This window comes from Tenrec ecaudatus, chromosome 8 (genome assembly GCF_050624435.1).
Source record: "Tenrec ecaudatus isolate mTenEca1 chromosome 8, mTenEca1.hap1, whole genome shotgun sequence".
Classification (NCBI taxonomy): Eukaryota; Metazoa; Chordata; class Mammalia; order Afrosoricida; family Tenrecidae; genus Tenrec; species Tenrec ecaudatus.
Window position 1 is genome coordinate 40460748 of NC_134537.1, and position 16850 is coordinate 40477597.

The 16850-nt window shown below is 49.5% G+C and overlaps 1 pseudogene; it reads right to left on the minus strand.

Moving 5' to 3' along the window:
- Window positions 1–5026: 5026 nt before the first annotated feature.
- Window positions 5027–5453, minus strand: LOC142454278 (small ribosomal subunit protein uS8-like; annotated as a pseudogene).
- Between the last annotated feature and the right edge of the window lie 11397 nt (window positions 5454–16850).

A 16850-nucleotide genomic window follows, 5' to 3' on the forward strand; every position in this document is an offset into this window, starting at 1 on the left:
AGGGAGTGCCGATGTGTATCTCTGTGATCTCAGGGTACAAAGAATATCTTAAAACACAGAAAGCTCTGGCCATTATCCAATAGACAGTAGAATTGTACCAAAAATGAATCTGTGCATCCAAAGTCATGACAAATACTTTTCAAATGTGTGAAGGAGGAGCCCTGGTGTCATGGTGGTTACGCACTGGGCTGCCAGTTGCTAAGCCGGCAGGTTCAAAACCACCAGCCTCTCAAGGGAGAGAGAGGAGGTCTTCTACTCCTGCAGAGCGCTACGGGCTCAGAAGCCCACCGAGCAGTTCTTCCTTGCCCCGTAGGGTCACTGTGAGTTGGCATCGACTTGCTGGCAGTGGGTTTGATTTTGGAAATGAAGAGAAGATATCTGCAGGAGACGTTACCAACTCAGGATTGAGATTCAGAACACAGGAGAGGGCGTCCAAAGTTCAGGGAAAATGGGATGTAAAGACAATGGCGTTGCCACGGAACTGCTGATTGTGTGTGACACATGAATTATAGGCCAATAAAGCTGTGAAAAAGATAACGGAGTTTTCCCCACCATTATCTTGAAGTGCCCCCTCCACACCACATGTATAGAAAACATCCCGCAAATAATTAAGAAAAGGCATAAGGAGAAGGCAGCCAGGTGCAGTAGTTTATTGTGCCAGCCTGGCCGATAAACACAAGTAGGATTAACTGAAGGGCAGAGGGATAAGTGGCTCGGTGAGCCTCACCTTGGTTGTTCCGTGCCTCAGTTTAAAGGGGTACACTACCTGTGGGATGCCTGGCCTGTGGCCTGTAAGTTGAGGGCCCTTTAAGCCCACACGATTAGAATGTCCGTCTCTGGAGCTGGGGACTGACAGTTGATGACAGTTGGGGACCTACCTTGCTGTTTGCTGCCTGGGTATATATAGCCCAGCTCTCTCTACAGAAGGGGACTGGCAACTGGCAGCTCTCAAGTCTTAAAGGACTGCTAGTGTCTCACTGCTTTATAATTTAACAGTTCATTTCTTGTATTATATATCTGTCTTTATAAATATATATATATATAATTACTAGCAATCTGGTCTTGTCTCTCTAGAGAACCCTGTCCAACACACCAGGTTTTTCTTGAGAAAAGGAATAATGTGTGTGGCCGTTAGACCTATCAAAAGATATTTAACCTCATTACAATTCAGGAAAATGCAAATTAGAACCAATTAAAGAAATTAAAGCAAATTAAAGAAATACCATTTTACACCCACCAGGTAGGCAAAGGTAAAAAGGTGCTGACAAGAATGTGGGGCAGCGGGCTTTCAAGAGTGGAGGTGCAGCCAGCTCTTGGGAGGGCAGAAGCAGCGTCCTGCCCCACAGCCCGTTGCTCTGCCAGTTCCTATCTGGTTACCACTCAGCCTCGGCCCTCCTCACCGAGCGAGCCACCCGCCTAGGGCACCCTGGGCCGGGCAACCAACGTGTATCAAGTCATAGAGCTTCTCATGTAAAACAGCGGAATCGTGATGTATGACACAACAGAACAAAGCAGAGAAAGCGAACCGATCTCAACTTCCTTCATGAACGAATGGGATTTAACAACTGGCAGGATACATAGGATGCAACACCACGCATGTAAAGTTTAGCCAGTTCTGACTCCAGGAGGTGTCAGAGTACAGCCTGGCTCCTGAGGGTCACCAGGGGCTGCTTGTTTTTGAGGCAGATCTCCAGGCCTTTCTTCCGAGGGGCTTCTGGATGGACTCCAACCTTTAATATCTTGGTGAGCAACTGAGCCTGTTAACTCTGTGCACCACCCAGGAACTCTTAGGAGACGTTCAACCCAATGCCATCAAGCCAAGTCTATCTCGTATGGACGCTACAGGACTTAGCGGAACTGTCCCACTAGGTCTCCAAAACTGTGATATTTCCCGAGGCGAACTGCCACCGCTCTCTCCTGAGCAAAGACGGGTGGACTGTAATCACTGACCTCTTGGTTAGTAGCCGAGGGCCCAATCCCCTTCATGAAGTCCATCCTGACTCCCAGTGACCCTAAGGACCGAGGAGCTCTGCCGTCGTGGGTCTCCAAGACTGGCATGGTGGTTAGCAGGTCAAGTGCCTAACTCACCGAAGCACCAGGACTCTGTCTAAAGCGTGGGACAGGTGCACCGTGAAACGCTGAGAGAACGGACTGTCACACACTGTTTAGGACTGTCCTTTTAATCTCGGGTGGGGGCGAGTGCGTGTGATTCGAACATCTGTGAGCAAACTGGTAGGTGCTTCGTTTTAATCTTTCTAAGCTGTAATGTATTTATGGAAGTGCCTCTTTAAGAAGTCAGAGCCTAGAAAAGAGGAACTTGATATGAGTGTACGCAGCTTTGAGAGGGGCTTTGCTGCCAAGGGAGGAAGGGAAATGGTTGGCTGTGGACAGAGACTTCACCTTCACACGTGTGAGCAACTAAGGTTGGAGAGGTGACGGGCGTGGCTCACCCAGGTCCACCCCGCTAGCAGGACACAGCCCAGAGTGGCACCCAGGTCCCCAAGCCCCGACACGGTGCTCTCCCTTCCCCATCGCTACTGCCTCCTCCTTGGTCCTTGAGGATTGGCGCTCGTGTTGGGCTTAGGGAACCTGGTGGCGGTGTGAGTAAGATGCTGGGCCGCACACCTCAAAGTTGGAGGTTCAAATCCCCCAAAACCCTGCCTAGATTGCTGTGAGGCACCCTTGTCTTGATGGCCGTGGGTATGCCAAGACGTGAGGACACACTCACTGACTCCCAGGACTTGCAAGCTCAAAGCCCGTGGCTGAGAGCTCTCCCTCCATCTGTCTCGCTCTGGTGTGAACTCAGTTTCCAGACCTGTGTACAAGTATGACTCTTTTCCTTAAAAAAACGTTCAAGTGCTTTTATTGGCATAGAACTTACGCAGTCTTGGTTTAAATGCAAAAGAGTCGTGGAAGCATCACTACAATCAATTGGAAAACATGTCCTCAATCTTGTACCTATTTTCATTAGCTCCCCATTCCCTGCCTCCAACCTCCCCTGCCGTAACCTTAGGGAACTACAAATCTACTTGCCATCTCTGTGGAATTACATATCCTGAAGTTTATGTAAAGAAAATACCAACAAACCCCAACAGCAACAATGAAATAAAACACAGAAGACATCAATCCAAGAGAAAGAGAAGAGAAACTAGGATAAATTAAAAATGAGTCAAAAGGGAAAACAAGCAATAATGTGCTAAATTTTAACCTAATATTGGCACTAATCCACTTTCCAATGTACTCTGTATGAAGGCAAGACTATTGACAATATTCCTAGGCAACAAATGGTCTGAGGGAGTTCAATGGAGGCTGTGGTAGTTACACACTCTTTTTTTTTTTTCTCTTTTCTTCTTTTACATTTTATTAGGGACTCATACAACTCTTACCACAATCCATACATATACATACATCAATTGTATAAAGCACATCCATACATTCCCTGCCCCAATCATTCTCAAGGCATTTGCTCTCCACTTAAGCCCCTTGCATCAGGTCCTCTTTTTTTCCCCCCCCTCCCTCCCCATTCCCCCCTCCCTCATATGCCCTTGGTAATTTATACATCATTGTTTTGTCATATCTTGTCCTATCCGGAGTCTCCCTTCCCCCCTTCTCTGCTGTCCCTCTCCCAGGGAAGAGGTCACATGTGGATCCTTGTAATCAGTTCCCCCTTTCCAACCCACTCACCCTCCACTCTCCCAGCATCGTCCCCCACACCCCTGGTCCCGAAGGCATCATCCACTCTGGATTCCCTGTACCTCCAACCCTCATATGCACCAGTGTACAGCCTCCGTCCTATCCAGCCCTGCAAGGTAGAATTCGGATCATGGTAGTTGGGGGGAGGAAGCATCCAGGATCCGGGGGAAAGCTGTGTTCTTCATCGATACTACCTCACACCCTAATTAACCCATCTCCTCTCCTAAACCCCTCTATGAGGGGATCTCCATTGGTCGACACTTGGGCCTTGGGTCTCCACTCTGCACTTCCCCCTTCATTTAATATATCTATATATACATACATATATACATATACACATATATACACATGCATACACACACTTATATCTTTTTTTTTTTTTGGCATGGTGCCTTATACCTGGTCCCTTGGGCACCTCGTGATCGCACTGGCCGGTGTGCTTCTTCCATGTGGGCTTATTTGCTTCTGAGCTAGATGGCCGCTTGTTCACCTTCAAGCCTTTAAGACCCCAGACACTATCTCTTTTGATAGCCGGGCACCATCAGCTTTCTTCACCACATTTGCTTATGCACCCATTTGTCTTCAGCGATCCTATCATGGAGGTGTGCAGTCAATGATATGATTTTTTGTTCTTTGATGCCTGGTAACTGATCCCTTTGGGACCACTCGATCACACAGGCTGGTGTGTTCTTCCATGTGGACTTTGTTGCTTCTGAGCTAGATGGCCGCTTGTTTATCTTCAAGCCTTTAAGACCCCAGTCATTATCTCTTTTGATAGCCGGGCACCATCAGCTTTCTTCACCACATTTACTTGTTCACCCACTTTGGCTCCAGCTGTTGTGTCGGGAGAGTGAGCAGGTAGTTACACACTCTGTTGTCAACTTGAGACTATTAAGAGTGAAGGGGTGGAGTCTGTCCCTTCATCAGGACATACCTTGATGACTTCATTTGGAAGCTCGAAGGAGATAAATAGTTCTTTATATTGCTGGAGGTGGACACTCAGTTCCTGTGAGACATTCCTGCTGACTAGCCATGTGGAACTGTGTGCATGGCAGCCAGATCCTTGGAGCTGGAGGAGCCACGTGGAGACCCATGCCAGCACTAAGATGCTTCCACCGCCACTGGATCCACAAGACTTTCCACCCATTGGCCTGTGATCTTCCTGCACTTGGCATCATTGCATGTGGTGTGTGAGTCTGAAGAGGGATTTACAGACTGGGACTGGACATATGGGCTAACATCGGACTTATGGACTTGATCTGGACTGGCTGGGATGTTTCTTTAATGTATAATTAATTCCTCTTTATTTTTATTTATTTATTTATTTTCCATTCGGCGTTTTATTTGTTTCGATGCATTACATCCCTAGAAAAAGAAGCCCAGGATTTTCCCTCTGTGTGTTTCCTCCTGGCTTCCTCGTGGTCCATGATGCCGGCGGAGGTCGTCAGCATGATGAAACCGAACTGCCGGGAAGGGAGCAGGTCGTTCTGCCACTTTTCTAGATCTTTGAGCTGCAGGTCAAATCTAGGGCTGATCACTCCGCACTTGTTTAATCTGCCCGTGAGGTTCACTACAATTTTCCCAGCTCTGTGGTCATCAATGATTTCAAATTCACCAATGTAGCCGTGCTTCATCATCACAGTAAGAAACCGGATAATGACCTTGGAGCATGGCCTAATGAGAACCTGGTGCTTGCCTCTCTTCTTGGCATTATTGATGCTCTTGAGAGCGTTGGCCAGGACGTTCATGTGCACCATGATGGCGGCACGGAAAGATGACGGAAGGAGGAAGGGAGGGGCAAGTGCCTAATTACTCTTTATTATACACATATGAGTGACTATGAATTTGTTTCTCTAGTCCACCCCGAATAACACAGAGGCTTAATCCTCTTGGGACTCAGCAAATGGATTTGGGGCTCTCACTGTCATCTGCATTTTTCTGCAAACCGGGTGCTCCGAATTTAGGTCTTACACAGTTTCTTTCTCCGATCATGAATTTTATTATTTATCATCCTTGGACCACACCGGCTGGAGTGCTCCTTCATGAGGGCTTAGCTGACACTGCACGTAGATGGCTGCATGTCTTAAAACAAGACCTCCCAGCCGCTCCTCGTTCTGCTAGCCAGGCACCATCTGATTTCCAGTGTGCATCCCTGAGCGTACAGGTGGCGCCATGAGGACATCGCAGCTGTTGGTGGGCAGCCTGGCCTAGAACCCTGCGCTGCCATTAGTTATCAGCAAATGGGGAAGCTATTTGCATTTCTGAGCAGATGTCTGCCTCCTTGTGGGGAGTGAAGACCAAAGGAGACCAGCTCAGCAGGAGGATGACCAGCCCAGAGCTGGCACACAGCTCAGTGAAGGCAGAGTCTTTGATACTTCTGTCTGGCTGAGTAAGCAGCCCACCCACATGCCCACCCACCGTGTCGGCCTGCCCTGTGGAGCGAAGCCTGTTTTTCTAAGTTTGCTATAGGAGAGGGATCTGACCTGGTACACTGGAGAGAGGTGTTACAGGAGATGGGCAAGTGCCAGGCTATGGGCAGACGGCCACTCGGGCAGAGTCAAACATGACCCCGGCTGACCCTGCAGTTGTTCTGGGATCTGGCGCTGCTGGGTCCAGTGACCTCTGACCCCAGCCCTCTCTGGGATGGATCAAGCTCAATTTCAGCTCAGTTCCTTGAGCAAGAAAAGGGAATATTGCCCCTGTCTCCCTTGTGAGTCTTTCCTTTTCTAAGCCAAGGACAGGGTCAGAAGAGGTGATCTCCAAGCCCTGCCCACAGCAGAGCCTCCGGTCATTGTGTAAGATTCCACCAGAGTCCGCAGTCTCTCCAGACTCGGTCGAGAATCACTTCACTTTAATTCCCCAGCACTCAGGAGTCACATCTAGCAGAAGTTGTGAAAACAGAGCAAAGGAGAGAAAGAATGCCTGTGAGTTCTGGGCAGGACAGGCCCAGAGCGGGATCAGATGTGGCCTGGGAATGAAAGCAGGGTCCCCAGGGAGAGACCAACTTGTATGCACACTGGGCTTCAATGACTGACAGCCTCTGACCTAGTCACTTCCCTGCTGGGAAATATTCAAGGGAAATTCACAAGAATATCATGAGGAATCTATCCTGGGTAGAACTGCCTCTGTGGATTTCAGAGACTGTAACTCGTGACAGGGATAGAAGGAGTCATCTCTCTCCAGCGGAGTGGCTGGTGGTTTCAAACTGCTGACCTTGAGGGAGCCGCTCGGTGCATAACCCGCTACGCCACCAGGGCTTCGTCCATCTCAACTGCTGTGCTTACTGTGTAAACATTCCAGTGCCGTGTAAAAGACGGACACTCGGTTAACCGCCTCAATGCTCACAAATTATGCCATGTCACCAAATACCAGCCAGCCATTAAAAACCATGGGATAGGAGATTGGAAAAATATTTCTCATTTGCTACGTGAAAAAGCACATACACTGGTATCTGTTTCCCAAAATCCATAGTAAATACAGATAGATGTGCACATATGTATATGCTCAAAGCACAGAAGGAAATTGACCGTGTTTTTAGCAGCCTTTGCCTCTGGGCGGTGGCTTAGGGTAGTTTTCATTTGGGGGATGAGTTTCCATATGGTCTACGGAGTCGCTATGTGTGGGAATTGGCTCAACAGCAGTGGGTTTGGTCCTGAATAGTTTGAGTGCTCAGCAAATACCCGAACACTGGGGTTGGGACCTCCCCCGAAGTGCGTCAGACAAAAGGCCTGGAGCTCTGCCTCCAGGAGGCCGCAGCAGGGCAGTCGCTGGAGCGCAGTTCAGCTGGGGGGGGGAGGGGGACTGAGATGGAACCCACTGCACATCATTGGCTGGGTGTCCCTGTTGTTTAAGATGGTCTACGTTTACGCCCATCGTCACCCCTGATCTTTTCCATATAGTCAATATCTTACGTAAACATTTTTCATACTCAGAGCACACCTAGCCTCGTTTTCGTTGTCGATGCTGTTTGGTGGCTGGTCTGTGATGGTGACGAACCGTGTGTTGCTTGTCTATATGGGCTTCTACGGAAGCAGAATGCCGGGCCTGTTTCTCCCTCGGGGCCACTGGGTGGTGGCTTTGAGCGGCCCCAGGTCATTTTTGAGAGAGCAGGCCAAGGTGACATTCTGCTTGTACCCTTAGGGTACCAGGTACCAATTCCCAGACTCGGACCAAGGGCTTGCTGCCAAAGCTCCCTCAGGACCCATTGGAGGGGCCTGGAGTTTGGGTTGTGGCAGAGGGCTTGTAACCTGCCCTGTGCCCGTGGGCTTGCAGGCTCTGGCCGTGGCTGCTAGTCAGAGCTTCTCCTGAAGGCAGTGTCCAGATGGGGGCCAAACTGGGGTGCTAGCAGAGATCTGGTCCTAAGAATAGGGAGCCCAGCCAGGAGGGGACAAAGAAGTCAGACGTAGGCAACAGAGCAGGAGGCAGGCAGCAGCGCGCCAGCCATGGGCTACGAGACACACCTATAAGGTGACATCCCCAACAGCTGATGCTCCAGCGGTGCCCCACAGCACTGAACTCGCTGCATTTGCACTGAAGTAGCTGGAGGCAGGAAGATGGTCTAGCTGACCTCTCGAGGGCCCAACCAGTCCAAGGATGCCACCGGCCATCTTACTTTCATGCTGGTGTCTATATGTTCCATGGGGAGCCCTGATGGCATGGTCATTACACACTGGGCTGCTAACTGCAAGGTCAACAGTTCGGAACCACCAGCCACTCCATGGGAGAAAGATGAGGCTTTCTACTCAGGTAAAGATTTACAATCTTGGAAGCCCCTATGGCCAGTTCTATCCTACCTTATAGAGCTGTTATACGTCAGAAATGACTCAGCGGCAGTATTTTTGTTTTTGTTGTTATGGTTTGTTTTGTTTTGTTTATTCCTGTTCATGGTGTCTGACTAAAACCAGAGGGCAGGGCTGGGCCCCGCCAGCATTCTTTATGTGGGATTGTTGACAAACAACGAATCCCTTCCCTTTTCCTTGCCTCGGAACCTTCTGCTGGCGGTTTGTGATGAGGCAGAAGACACAGCCAGGGGCACGTGGGTATCAACAGCCCTGGGACGATCCCGACCGCTGAGCCCACTGTGGCTTGAGAACCCAGTCACCCAGCAGATGACTCCTCTGGCAGAAGTAGGGAGTGTGACACATGGTCACCAGCTGGGAGGGGCACAGGCCATCTTCCTTATGGCCTGTCATGCGCTTGCATCTCCTAGAGACCAGCCCCTATCCTTTCTGCCCAGCCTGGGGGTCAGGGAGTGGGTTCGGGAATGGTGGCCCAAGTCTTCTTGGGCCTGCAACGACGTATGCAGCCTCATAGGGCCCCAGGCTCAGGAGAGCTCCATCCTTCCAGGGCTCTGCCGCCTTCAAAACTCATCATCAGTTTGTAACGAGAGGCCCGCACTTCACAAAGTTGGTCCCAGTTGCTGCTGTCCCCCTGAGGACAGACCTCTGAGAAGAATGACAAGTCTACCCACAGAGATGGGCTTTGGAGCAGGGCTTCCAACCAGTCATTCCTGTTCCACCCTGCTGAGAATGGGCATTTCCACCCCTAACACTCTGATTTCTACTCAGCTTGTTTAAGGAGGTCTTGTTCCCATGTAGGAGAATACCGGGTCTCTGGGGTAGGTAGGCCCATTCTCAGCAGGGAGTAGAACCGAAAGCCGGAACCAGAAGCCCTGCTTTAAAGTACCTGAATTTTGCGTGGATCACTCCCCAGCCCTGGCTGCCCACCTCCTTTTAGATTTTATCTGAAATTTATGCAGTCAGCTCATGGAGGGCCAGGGCCAGGCCCAGAGCAGCAGGGTGCCAGCTTTCCTGAATGCTGGCGAAGCCGTGCTTGCAGACTTCAAACTCTGTCATTCTTTTAAATGAAGAAGCAAAATGACACAGATGAGTCCTCCTTTTAAAGTCTTGGATTTTGTCAGGACATTATGTGATCCTGGTTTGTACAAAACCAGGCCTAGTCTGGGGGTGAAATTCTGCAGTGCTGAATCTGTAGATTGATTCAGGGATAGAAAATCTGGCTTGCAGGAGTTTCAGAAAATAGTGGCTTATTTGTCCCATAATAAAACATCTGGAGGTAAACAAGTGGCCATCTAGCTCAGAAGCAATAAAGCCCACATGGAAGAAGCACATCAGCCTGTGCGATCACAAGGTGTCGAAGGGATCAGGTGTCAGGCATCATCAGAACAAAAATATCATATCATAGTGAATGAGAGGGGGAGTGCAGAGTGGAGACCCAAAGCCCATTTTTAGGCCACTGGACATCGCCTTATAGAAGGGTCTCAGGGAGGAGATGAGCCAGTCAGGGTGCGATGTAGCAACGATGAAACACACAACTTTCCTCTAGTTCCTAAATGCTTCCTCCTCCCCCACTATCATGATTCCAATTCTACCTTACAAATCTGGCTAGACCAGAGGATGTACACTGGTACAGATAGAAACATAAAACACAGGGAATCCAGGACAGATGAACAGCTCAGGACCAGTGGTGTGAGTGGCGATGCTGGGAGGGTGGAGGGAGGGTGGGTTGGAAAGGGGGAACTGATTACAAGGATCTATATGTGACCTCCTCCCTGGGGGATGGACAACAGAAAAGTGGGTGAAGGGAGACGTCGGACAGGGCAAGATATGACAAAATAATAATTTATAAATTATCAAGGGTTCATGAGGAGTGGGGAATGGGGAGGGAGGGGGAAAATGAGGAGCTGATGCCAGGGGCTTAAGTGGAGAGCAAATGTTTTGAGAATGATGAGGGCAATGAATATACAGATGTGCTTTACACAATTGATGTATGGATTGTGATAAGAGTTGTATGAGCCCCTAATAAAAATGATTAAACAAAAAAAAGACACTGGTGGCCTAACGGCCTAAATAATGATTGCATATTAAAAAGGAGGGATGATCAACCTGAAAGCAAAACCCATCTGGACGAGGCAGGGACTGGGGCTGTTGTGATCAGGGCTGCTATCTCTTCCCTTTTCCCGTGGGAATTTGGTTGCTGCTGTCTCAAACATCAGCTTTTTTTTTTTTTTTTTTTTAAGTAAAGGAAAGACTTAGGGGCAGAGGTGCTGTGTCAGTCAGCCTGTCCCGGGAACATTGCTTCCGTTTATGGGGATTCGTTGAGCTAATGATATCAAGGAGCCAGGGCCCTGACTTGAGGCCTCCGATGGGCACTCTGGAAGCAGGGCCTGACAGTGTTCTGGAGATTCCTTTAGCTCAGCTCCTTTGGGATATCATCTTCATTGTGCGCAGTGGCTCTCAGCCTTCCTCAGGCAGCGACCCTTTCAGACAGTTCCTCATGTGGTGGAGACCCCCAACCATACAATTATTTTCCTTGCTACTTTATAACTGTAATTTTGCTACTGTTATGATTCATCATGTAAATATCTGAAATGCAGGATGTATTTTCATGGTTACTAATTGAACATAATTAAAGCATAGTGATTCATCACAAAAACAACATGTCCTTATATATTGTGAAATATTTATTTCTAATGACAAATCAATGAAATGTGGTCTTGAAGCCTGGTGTAGCACGGGGAACAGTCTTCACACCGGGTACTCGTAAGTAGGCAGCGTATCTGCATGTGGGCAAACCCACCTGGAGACAGATAGAGGAGCGGTGTCTAAGACCAAATGGAAGGAATGCTCCCGGGACAGGCTCTCTGACACAGCACCTCTGGCCCCTAATTTCTTCCTTTACTTCTTAAAGGTAGCTGTTAGTTGAAACTTGAGCAACCAAATTCCCCCAGGAAAGGGGAAAGGGCAAGAGATAGCAGCCCTGATCGCAACAGCCCCAGCCCCTGCCTCGTCCAGATGTTTCATTAGGGGGACAAACAAGTCACTAGTTGTTTAAGCTCCCACAGCTGGATTTTCTGTCCGTGCAGCCCCATCTGTTCCTGACCCTCTTTCCTCCTTCTGCACTGTGTCTTCTGTTGGGCCCGGGAGGCTGGGAGGCCCTGGGGGAACCCGGGCTCCCTTACAGACCTGCCCCTCTCTTTTCTCCTGGGTTCTTCGAGCCTCCAAGCAAAAGTCTTTGTTCTCTAGTTCCTACAGCTTGTTCCCATTTTGCAGTTCCCTCATCTATTTTGACCTCAATTTCCCATTTCTTCTGGTAACCTCCTTCTCCTCAAATCACCTGCTCATCCCCCATACTGAGTCACCACCCACGGTCCACAGCATGTGACACATCAATGCCCGGATACACACACATGCAGAATGCAAACACACCTGCAGCAAATAAGCATAGTCACAGATACTAGCAAAGGTGTTCACACACACGAACATACCCTTCATATGTACGCCCATGACACCACACACACACACACACACACACACACACACACACACACACACACCATATCCTGCAACTCTCTCCCAGTCCCTCGTCTTTTCTCTTTGTGTCCTTGGTATGAAGAGCCAGAGCTGAAGGAGACCCTGCTTGTGTCCAGAAGCATTCTGTCTCGGCCCAGTTCCATCTGCTCTCACCTGATGGAGCATCCTCAACCCAGGTAACATTTTAGGGACCAGTGGCCACAGGGCTAAGTGCCCCATCAGCCAACAGGAAGCCTGCCCTTTCTTCCTCCCTAGCTATGCCCAGCTGCCCTGCCATGGAGTATGCCAGGAAAGGTGTGAGAACTGAGGCTCTCTAGGGGTCTCAGAGCCTGACCTTGGAGGCCAGGACTCCGCGGCCACCCGAGAGCTATCTGGGTCACTTCTCAGGCCCTGCTCCCAGTGGAATAGGCTTGCAGCTGCCTAGGCGTAGCTTCTGCTGCTCTCTCCCTGTGTTTCCCAGGGCTCACCCCGACTTAGATGATGGGGCTCTTGGGAGGGTCTGTAGCTCAGCCGTGGAAAGGGCTGAGCTGTGAGGAGAACTCTGGGGGCAAGTTACGGGAGAAGATCAAGTTGGGCTTGAGTGAGAGGCCCCCTCCCTGTGGGAAAGCTCTCCCTGGAACTGCTACCCAGCCTGTGGGCGGAAGGGCTGACCTTAAAAACCCCTTCGCTGCGGGCTGCTGGGAGCGGCAGCTGTGTTGGCCTGCCCACGATCGGCAGCTCAAGCAGCTAAGGTAGCCCCTTGGGCACGCAGAGCTCCGCTGGGATTAACCATGGTCTGGCAAGTCAACGCCTGCTGGCTCAGCGGAGGGTCAAGAAAGGGACAAAGGGGGGAGGAGTGCCCCATCTTCACAGGTTCCAGACCTGAGCCCGGGAGCCTCAAACGCCACCAGGAAAATCCTCTTCTTGGTTTTGGAAAGATACTAGTCCTGGGTCAGATGTCTTGAGTTGACCCCTGGCTGTGTGACCTTCGGCAAGTTCACCTCTCTGAATCTTGGTCTCCTTTGCTTCCCTGTGCTCAGTGGGCCTCTGAGGAGCATGCAGAGGAGGGCTCCTGAGCTTAGTGGGTGCTTCTCTTGACCCCGTCTCGAGGGTCGGCCTCCCCCACTCTCCTGTAGGCCTGGAAGTACTCCCTTCTGGAAGTGACACGTATCATAGCTAACATATCAAAACAGCCCGCATGAAATAATTTCTGTGGCAGACGTTTCGTTTGGGTGGTGGCGGTACACTTTTGGAAAGGATTTTGAGCACGTTGCTTTGTATGCTTTCTTTGGCCATAAGTAACTGTTGTGAATTTTGAGCAGCGCCGATTTTTCAGTGCACGTGTGTATAGTGGAAATTCTTGGCAAGTACGAAAAGCTACACGTAGTTTCTCAATGGAGTGGACAGTTGTTATGCTCTTAACGGCCATGGCAGGAATACTGACACGACTAAAGCAGCTCACCCCACAGGTCAGCTCAGCTCCTCCTCTCCCCAAATGACTTGCCCCCACACCACAAGAGTGTGAGATTGTTGTTGTTGTGTTTTTTTGGGGGGGGGGGTGTTTGTGTGTGTGTGACGGCTGGAAGAAGACCCAGGGTTCCAGTTTTCCAAAGTCACACAGAGCTTTGCTTCCTAGATCTTTCCTCTGTTTCCTTTTACCTTCTTCCTGCCCCACCAGCATGCTTGCCCTTCTTCTGCCCTTTCGGAATTCTTCTCAGCTCGATGACTGCTGCTCCAACACACTGGAATCTTTGTGGCCTCCTTGGTGTTGCTTTTAATTCCCTAGTTGTTCCCCTGTCTATGGCGGTGTTTGCTCACCACTCCTTTCCCCCACCACTTTCCCTCCTCCCTCCCCCCAGGTCCTTCTGGAACCATTGGTCCTGTTGTTTTCTCCTCAGTCATGCTTCCCATGCCTTTCTTACAAAGGTAGGCACAACAGCAATAACAGAGAGAAAAGAAACAGAAAACAAAAAAATGGAATAAAAAGAGAAAAAACTAGCCAAAAAAGTAAAGAAAAAGCATACATAATTCCAGGTGTGTCCACTGACCTTTATGACTATCTCCCCACCAGTCCTGAGGGTTTCTGGGAACTGTCCCTCCCAGCCTGAAGTCTATTCTAGGGGCTCCTCAGAGGTTTTGTGGCGTTGCTTTGCTCCCATTGCTAATCTGTTATGTTCCCTTCTTGGTTTGCCCCATTGTGGGGGTGGTCAGACTGGACACACTCCCTGCGTGTGTCTCTAGTATTGTCCTCTGTCCGGTATGCTCCAGCAAGGGGCCATCATATCTCGAGCTTCTGTCAGCCCTACATTCCTCTCTGTTCCTTAGCAGCTCCGTGCTGGCCTGTCATCATCAGGGCTTGGTGTGCCAATATAGAGTCTAGTCCCTCCCTCTCTTTTTTCCTTCTTGGTTTGCTTCTGTGTGGGTGTGGCAGGCTGGCCCCTCTCCCCAACCTGTAGGTTTAGTGTGTCCTCTGTAGAACATTCTTCTAGGGGTGGGGGTGGGAGTCTGGCTCTGATTGGGGCCAGCCTTGTAACTCTTAATGGGAGTAGAAAGCACCATTTTTTTCTGTGGAATGGCTGGTAGTTTCGAACTGATGACCTTGCGGTTAGCAGCCCAACTTATAACCACTACACCACCATTCAGATCCACCAAATCTGTGTTAGGCAAATCTGTATATATATTTTGATAAGTTTATACATGAAGGAATATAACAGCTAATTAGTCCACACAGCAGTACAGAGGGCTCAGTCCAACTCACTTCCAAGGAACAGTTAATATACTGGAAGTCCATCAACTCATGAGGGCTGTTGTATCCAAGGTCAAGGAAGCAGACAGCTGAGCCTTCCTTCAGGCAATGCAAGCAAAGTCCACCCACAGGCAGCAAACAGCAGGACGGGTCACCAACAGTCAGCAACTCGTGAGCTTTGCAAAGCAGGCTTGGATGGGATATCGAACTCAAGCAATGCAAGGCAACAGGATCCACCAGCCTCAAGCTCAAGTGATGTACATACCAACAGCGTGACAAAGCAAGTCTCAAAGGAACCTCAATCTCTAGCAACATAATCCATGGCTTGGCTTGTCCCACAGGTAGTGTAGCTCACAAATTGAGGCAGAGAAGTAGCTAAAGCAGCCGCATGCTGGTTCAATCACCAAAGAGCAAGAGAGTAAGGGGCAGGTCTTGCCAAGCCATTATCTCTTTGCCCTCCAATCAAACTGCAACCTGATTAATCCCCCATATTCCTATTGGCCAGGTTGGCACAATAGACCTACCTATCACAGTCCCCTCCTTGCCGGCTTGTTACCTGTACATAATTCTTTAGCCATATATAATTGCTAGACATTAATGAAATCACTCTTATACCTAACATCATACATCTATCATACATCTAAATGAAAACACCCTGAATCTAATTGTATCTGGTATATCATACATGAACAATGGAAAGATATTCAATAACCATGTATAAAGAAGATAAACTGACAACCACAAACCTCACTTTTGCAATTGATCATGTGGTTGTAGCGGATAGGTAGAACTACCTTCTTCTACTACTAATTCTGCATTACCTTTACTCTCAGCCAGCACCTCAGCTGGACATGGTTCTTTGCCAGGTGGAGTGGCCCAGACCTTCACTCCTGAGCACTCTGGGTCATTAGCTGTCCTGCCAGAATTGGGTTACTGTAGTTTACTTTAATCACAGGGCATGGTAGTACTAAGAGACGGCCAATGGGATCTCCTGGATTCCAGACATATTCTTATCCATTATGTAGCACAAGTCCAATTTCTCCTTGGTAATCAGGATCAATCACACCACTCAGTACAGTGACACCTTTCCTAATCTGTTGATCCAAAGGCATGAGAAGCCCAAAGTGGCCAGCAGGCATTCTCAGCTGCCAGTTCAGTGGAATCTGTGCTGTGTTTCCAGAAGGGAGAGTTCCTTCCTTTGGGACCAGGACGTCCAGGCCTGAAGAGCATAGGGTTGCTGGGACAGGAAACAAAAATGCTACAAGGGGATCACTAGGAGTAATAGTGAGTGGTGCCGCTCCGACTTCCACCCTTTTGGTTCCTGGACCCATGAATTCTGGCTATTGGAGACACAGCACCATATATTGGCCGCTGGTTTAGAGTGTATACAGCCTCCTGGAGAAGATTGCCCCAGCCCCGCAGGTTGTTGCCACCTAGTTGGCGCCGTAATTGTGTCTTTAGGTGCCCATTCCATCGTTCTATCAAGCCGGCAGCTTCAGGATGATGAGGAACATGATACGACCAGTGGATCCATGGGAATGGGCCCATTGCCGCACTGCATTTGCTGTGAAGTGAGTTCCTTGATCTGAAGCAATGCTATGTGGGATGCCATGCCGGTGGATGAGGCATTCTGTGAGTCTATGAATGGTAGTTTTGGCAGAAGCATTGCGTGCAGGGAAGGAAAATCCAGAGTAGGTGTCTATTCCGGTAAGTACTCAACGCTGTCCCCTCCATGACAGAAGTGGTCCTATGTAATCATACTGCCACCAGGTTGCTGGTTGACCTCCCCAAGGAATGGTCCCACATCTTGGACTTAATGTTGGTTTCCGCTGCTGGCAAATGGGGCACTCAGTAGTGGCAATGGCCAAGTCAGCCTTGGTGAGTGGAAGTCCATGTTGCTGTGCCCATGCATAACCTCCATCCCTGCCGCCATGTCCACTTTGTTCATGTGCCCATTGGGCGATAACAGGGGTGGCAGAGGAAAGAGGAGGACCAGTCTCCACAGCGCGTGTCATCTTATCATCTTGATTGTTAAAGTCCTCCTCTTCAGAGGTAACCCTGTGGTGAGCATTCATGTGAGATTATCTTTACTTTCTTGG